The following is a 7,681-nucleotide window of genomic DNA, read 5'->3' as shown; positions in this document are numbered from 1 at the left end:
AAAAACAGGCGACCTGAGGAGAAGAAGAAGACGACCGTCCATGGAACATCGTCACAAGGTGAATCACAGCAAGTGGCACGGCAAGAATTACGGCGATGTTTTTTGTGTGGAAACCGATACCATACGGCTGCAAACTGCCCGACGAAAGAAAGAGGACACAAGTGTGTCTGAAGCGTCGAGAAAGAAGCGAGTTAAAGAGGTGCAAGTTGGAAATTGTAAGTTGACAGCGTTAATAGATTCTGGAAGCGAACTGAATTTGATGCGAGCGGATTATTATGTTAAAATTGGTGCTCCTAGATTGAATAATAAGATTTTGCAATATTGTTGTGTCGGAGCAGAGAGCAACCACACATTAGGGGAATTTTCAACAACTATTGCAATAGATCAGATAACATATCGAATAAATATACACGTTCTACCCAATACCTTGTCGTCCCATAGTTTAATAATCGGTACAGAATTTTTAGATTCCGTAGAACTAAGTACGAAAGGAGGAGAAATTTTTATTAAAAAAATAGATTTGCCGGAAATATTTAATGTCAATGTCGAGGCTATAGTTGACAATGTAAATTTATCACACATTGCGGTTCCTGAACATAGAAAACTTATAGAAGATTGTGTTGCAAGTTATAAACCATCTAAAACGAAAGAAGTAGGGATTAAAATGAGCTTGATACTGCAAGACGAGATCCCAGTGTACGAGAGACCGCGAAGATTGTCTCCCGGGGATAAATCTGAAGTTGATAAACAAATAACGTCATGGTTGAAAGATGAAATAATTCGAGAGTCTTGTTCAGATTACGCAAGTCCAATTGTACTAGTAAAGAAGAAGGATGGCACAACTAGAATTTGTATTGGCTACACACAGCTTAATAAAAAAAATGGTAAAAGATAGATATCCCCTACCTTTGATAGAGGATCAATAGGATTTATTAGAAGGCGCGAAAGTATTTAGTACGTTGGATCTCAGAAATGGATCTTTTTATGTTCCCATTAATGAGAATAGCAGAAAATATACCGCCCCCGTAACTCCCACCGGTCATTATGAATTTTTAAAGGTTCCGTTTGGGTTATGTAATTCGCCAGCCGTCTTTCAAAAGTATATAAATGCAGCGTTCAAAGAGTTAATTGCAACCGGGGTCGTTTTGACATACATGTGTTTCGTTCAAATTTGAATCTAAATCACGTGTTTCGTATCAATTTGAAGTTAAATCGTTTGTTTGGTATGCATTTGAAGCTACATCATGTACTTCGCATGGATTTTAAGCTAAATCATGTGTTCCAAATGAATTTGAATTTAAATCGTTTGTTTCGCATGAATTTGAAACCAAGTCTTCTGTGACGGCTACCTCCAGACCCGCCAGTAGAGGGCTCCTCTTCCCGCTGGTAGCCGATCAGCCTCGATCCCTATATATACACAGAGACTTCGTCCTACCCCTACGTCTAAGGCAAGGGCCCGCTAGGATAGCCTTACTGATGAGTCCTCTAGCGGGCCCCGGACGAAACGTGTCCCCTCTCCTTTCCACGACAACGACACTTTGAACCGCCGCCAAACTTCTATTTCTCGTAGATTTGAAGCTAGATCGTTTGTTTCGCATGGATTTGTAGCTTAATCATTTGTGTCGCATAGATTTGAAACTAAATATTCTATTTCGCATGGATGTGAAGCTAAATCATGTATTTCGCATAGATTTGAAGATAAATCGTTTGTTTCGGATGGATTTGAACCTATATCGTTTGTATCGCGTATGCATTTGAAGCTAAATCGTTTATTTCTCATGAATTTGAAGATAAATCTTCTATTTCGCATGGGTTTGAAGCTAATCATGTATTCCGCATGAATTTGAAACTAAATCGTTTGTGTCGCATGAATTTGAAGCCAAGTCATCTATTTCGCAAAGATTTGAAGGTAGATCGTTTGTTTCGCTTGGATTTGCAGCTAAATCGTCTATTTCGCATGGATTTGAATCTAAACCTTCCATTTGGCATGGATTTTGAGCTAAATCATGTGTTTTGCATGAATTTGAAGAGAAATCATGTGTTTCGCTTAAATGTGAATCTAAATCACGTGTTTCGTATCAATTTGAAGTTAAACCGTTTGTTTGGTATGCATTTGAAGCTACATCATGTATTTCGCATGGATTTTAAGCTATATCATGTGTTTCGCATGGATTTGAAGCTAAATCGTATGTTTCGCATGAATTTGAAACTATATCGTGTGTTTTGCGTGGAATTGAATCTTAATCTTTTGATTCGCATGGATTGGAAGCTAAATCTTCTATTTCGCATGGATTTGTAGCTAAATCGTATGTTCCGCATGAATTTGAAACTAAATCGTTTGTGTCGCATCAATTTGAAGAGAAATCTTTTATTTCGCATAGATTTGAAGCAAAATTTTCTATTTTGCATAGATTTGAAGCTAAATCGTGTATGTCGCCTGAGTTTGAAGCGAAGATATCTATGTCGCATAGATTTGACCCTAGATCGTTTGTTTCGCATGGATTTGAACCTTTATCATTTATATTGTATGCATTTGAAGCTAAATCGTTTATTCGGATGAATTTGAAGATAAATCTTCTATTTCGCATGCATTTGAAGCTAATCGTTTGGTCCGTATGGATTTGTAGATAAATCGTTTATTTCGCATGGATTTGTAGCTTAATCGTTTCTTTCCATAGATTTGAAGATAAATCTTCAGGTTTCGCATGAATTTGAAGCTAAATCATGTGTTTTGCATGAATTTGAATCTAAATCACGTGTTTCGCATCAATTTGAAGTTAAATTCGTTTGTCTGGTATGCATTTGAAGCTACATCATATATTTCGCATTGATTTGTAGCTAAATCACGTGTTCTGCGTAAATTTGTAGATAAATATTCTAATTCGCATAGATTTGAAACTAGATCGTTTGATCACGTGGGTTGTTTCTTAATCGTATGTTTCGCATTACGTTGTTGTACGTTGCATTACTTTGTTTTTACGTTGTTTTGTGTTGTTTTACCTTGATTTACGTTGTTTCCCGTTGTCTCACGTAGTTGTTTAAAACCGTATTACGTTGTTCTACGTTGTTATACATTGTTGTTACGTTGTTTTATATTCTTTTACATTGCTCTACGTTGTTTTACTAAGTTTTTCTTTGTTTTGCATTGATAATTTATGTTGTTTTACGTTGTTTTATTTTGTTTTTACGACGTTTTTATGTTGTTTTAACTTGTTTTACGTAATAATCGAGGTTGTTTAATCAACAACGTGAGAAAGCGTAAATAAACGTAAAGGAAGGTAAAATAATGTACTACAACGTAAAAACAAAGTAAAACAACGTAAATCATTATAGCGAAACAAAGAAAAACAAGCAAAACAATGTAGAAAACGATAATCATTAACGCGAAACAAAGAAAAACAAGGTAAAACGACGTGAAAAACATAAATCATATATGCGAAACAAAGTAAAACAACGTCACACAACGTAAAGCTATGTAAAACAAAATAAAACAACGTAAAGCAATGATAGAACAACGTAATACTGTTTTAAACAACATCTTGAGACAACGTAAAACAACGTAAAGCAAGGTAAAACAACGTAAAACAACGTAAAACAACGTAGAAATAAAGTAAAGCAACGTTAGATAATGTAAAAATAATTAAACGTCGTAAAAGCATACTGTAGCAACGTAGACCTACGTAATACTGTTTTAAACAACAACGTGAGACAACGTAAAACAACGTAAAGAAAGGTAAAATAACGTAAAACAACGATAAAAAAAAGTAAAACAACGTAAAATAATGTAAAAAAACGTAAAACAACGTAAAAACAATGTATAACAACGTAAAATAACGTAAAACATAGAACAACGTAAAAGCAATGTATAACAACGTAAAACACAACAATATGGTTTTAAAAACAACGCCAAACAAAGAAAACAACGTAAATCATCGTAAAACAACGTAAATCATGAATGCGAAACAAAGTAAAAGTACGAAACACAACATAAACCAATGTAAAACAGTATAAAAGAACGTAAAAACAATGTATAACAACGTAGAACAACGTAATACTGTATTAAACAACAACGTGAGACAACGTAAAACAACGAAAAGCAAGGCAAAACAAAGTAAAACAACGTAAAAACAATGTCAATCAACGTAAAACAACGTTTGTTAACATAGCGAAACAAAGAGAGACATGGTAAAATACCGAGAAAAAACATAAACCATATATGCGAAACAAAGCAAAACAACGTAACACAACGTGAAGCTATGTAAAACAAAATAAAACAACGAAAAACAATGTATAACAACGTAAACCAAAGCTATACTCTTTTAAAAACAACGCCAAACAAAGAAAACAACGTAAATCATTGTAAAACAACGTAAATCATGAATGCGAAACAAAGTAAAAGAACGTAACACAACATAAACCAATGTAAAACAGTATAAGTCGACGTAAAAACAATGTATAACAACGTAGAACAACGTAATACTATTTAAAAAACAACGTGAGACAACTTAAAACAGCGTATAGCAAGGTAAAGCAACGTAAACCAATATAAAATCAAAGTAAAATAATGTAAATCATCAATGCGAAACAAAAAAAACAACTTGACGCAACGTACAGCAACGTAAAACAATATAAAACAACCTAAAAACAAAGCATAAGAACGCAGAAGAACATAAAACTGTAATAAATAACAACGTGAGACAAGGCGAAATAACGTAAAGCAAAGTAAAACACGTAAAATAACGTAAATGATGAATGCGAAACGAAGTGAAACAACGTAAAGGTGGAGGTTGGTAAGGTGGATGGAGGTAACAGGTGGAGGTAGAGATAGAGATAGAGGCACATACGTAGCGGTAGAGGTAGAGGTACATGCGTAGAGGTAGCGTTTGAGGTACATGCATAGAGGTAGAGGTACATGCGTCGGTTTAGAGTTAGAGGTACATGCGTAGAAGTAGAGTTAGAGGTACAGGCGTAGAAGTAGAGGTAGTTGTACAGGTGTATAGGTAGAGGTATAGGCATAGAGGTAGTGGTAGAGGTAGAGGTACAGCCGTAGCGGTAGAGGTAGAGTAGAGATAGACGTAGAGGTAGAGGTAGAGCTAGAGGTAGAGGTAGAGGTAGACGTACAGACGTAGAGGTAGAGGTAGAGGTACCGGGCGCAAGGGTAGAGGTAGATGTATAGGTAGTGGTACAGGCGTAGAAGTAGAGGTACAGGTACATGCATAGAGGTAGAGGTACATGCGTAGCGGTAGAGTTAGTTGTACATGCGTAGAGGTAGAGGTAGAGGTACTTGCGTAGAGGTAGTGGTACGTGCGTCGGGTTAGAGTTAGGGGTACATGCGTCGGGGTAGAGTAAGAGGTACATGTGTAGAGGTAGTGGTAGAGTTACATGCGTAGAGGTAGAAGTAGAGGTACATGCACAGAGCTCGAGGTAGAGGTAGAGGTAGTGGTAGACGCACATACGTAGAGGTAGAGGTAGAGGTACCAGGCGCAAGGGTCGAGATAGAGATGGAGGTAGAGGTATAGGTGTAGAGGTAGAGGTACGTGCGTCGGGGTAGAGTTAGAGGTACATGCGTCGGTAGAGGTACATGCGTACAGGTAGAGATAGAGGTTCATGTACTCTACCACTACGCCTCTACCTCTACCTCTTTGCATGTACCTCTACCTCTAACTCTACGCCTGTATCACTACCTGTACCACTACGTATGTTCCTCTATCTCTACTTCTATGCGTGTACCTCTACCTACACCTCGACTTCAGCGCATGTACCTCTACCTCTACCTCTACCTCTACGCATGTACCTCTACATCTACCTCTACGCTTGTATCTCTATCTTCTCCTCTACGCATGTACATCTACCCGTCCAAGTTGAACGTAAATGGCTTTTACAGAGCCCCGACGGCACAGACGACGACGACGGAAATGTTGCACGATACTATTTTCTCTGATGCAAAGTGTCTTTACCTTATGTTCTTCCTGCTGCACGTTTATTTCTTTGCTCTCTGCTTTTTAAAGAAATCTGTTGTTTTCTGCTCGTTTACTTTTGCCTGAGTGGTCCTTACCTTAGCGACACTGTGAGTGACACGTCCCTTAAAATTCTCCCTTGAATTTTGCTCCAGTTTTCAATGGGAAACGTTGTGTTGCCCGCGACTTCCGATTTGTTTAACCATGGTGTTTCCTCCGTGCCGCAGGAATGTTACCCCGGAACTTTGTAATATTGAATGTATGCTTTATCCCGCTTCATTTTCCCCACCAGGGATTTCGCCCGACTGCATACCTTCAATTCTCATGTACTCCGTCCAGGTTTCTGTTGTTAAAAGCAAATATAGCAGGAAAGTTAAGTGATACTTGAATTCGAGAGGGTTGAAACAACCCTCTGGAATGTGCGGCGTCTCGAAAATTATCTTCGAAACTAATTAGATTCTTATGTTTAGTTGTTTTTGTAGTTGTAATGTTTCCATTTTCAATTACACAACGCTATACTTACTGAGTATACTAATCCGACCAAAAATTATATGCAAGATTTTACGAAATCTCCGTATTCGACTCTACAGCTTCCAAGAGCGATTATCGTAGACACGAGAAAGCAAAATTTTTTGGTTTATCGTTTCGATTGTTGCGTCTGACTTCTGAAACACTAACAGATAGAGGCGGTCATTCCTACGATTTACGCGTTGCGGAGATTCCAAGAATAGCGAACGTCCGGACGGTGTCACTTTAATGCCAACGGTTTCGGAAGTCCATTATTCATTTACGCCATCCTTCGATTAATTATTATCCTGATAAACGTCACCCGGTGCGCAATCCGCCGATAAATCGTTATTCCGCAAACGGGCGCAACCGATGAAACGAGCAATTGATCTCGCCAACATCACGCGAGATAATTGACCCGACGACAATTTTTTTACCGGAGATTAACGATTATACTGGATCGAGCATATTGCTACTTTGTTTGATATGCAAACCGAGCCGTTATTCGCTTACAATTATCCGAACAATTCGATTATAAATGGTTAATACATGTGAGCTTAATTGAACGAAGCGCCATTAAATAAATAGAAAAAAATATTGGCGAAAGACGCCGTTAAATGCACGCAATAAATTATCACCATATCTTCATTTGCTATTAGTTCATTAGGATTTCGCGTATTTCTGTAAACCCTCTGTTCGCTCGAATTTTGTGCACCATTATACAAGAACTGGAAACTCGAAACTAGGAAATATGAATCTCTAGATGCAAAATAATGACGAAACTACAATGTTATTTTCTCGTGTTTTTTAATAATACCGATTGCCTTTTACCATCGTATTATTAAAGCTGTTTAAAAAAGCAGCCTTAAAAATAACTCCGCGCAGAAAATTCGAAATAATTCCAAGGGAACTACGAAATTGAAAATTGTCTAAATTTTCCCAAAAATTTGCACCAACAACTATTTTCGTACATTTTTTCCACATCAGGAAATAACAGAGATAAATCGCAGAGCGCGAAAACAGAAATTTGTCAAGCGACAATGGGTATAAAATGTAATTTGTCATTTTCGTGCAAAGCTGCAAATGAAATCGTATAGAACGACTCGCAGGCCTAGTTAAAATCCGTATTCAATTGAGCAATATGAAGGGATTCTGGGAAATATTCTATTCAGAATTTCCCACTTATTTCTCCACGTTGGTTCGCTACTGTTCTCGTA

This window comes from Megalopta genalis, unplaced genomic scaffold (assembly GCF_051020955.1).
Source record: "Megalopta genalis isolate 19385.01 unplaced genomic scaffold, iyMegGena1_principal scaffold0085, whole genome shotgun sequence".
In the NCBI taxonomy this organism is placed as follows: Eukaryota; Metazoa; Arthropoda; class Insecta; order Hymenoptera; family Halictidae; genus Megalopta; species Megalopta genalis.
The sequence above is the reverse complement of the archived record's forward strand: the minus strand, read 5'-3'. Positions refer to the sequence as shown.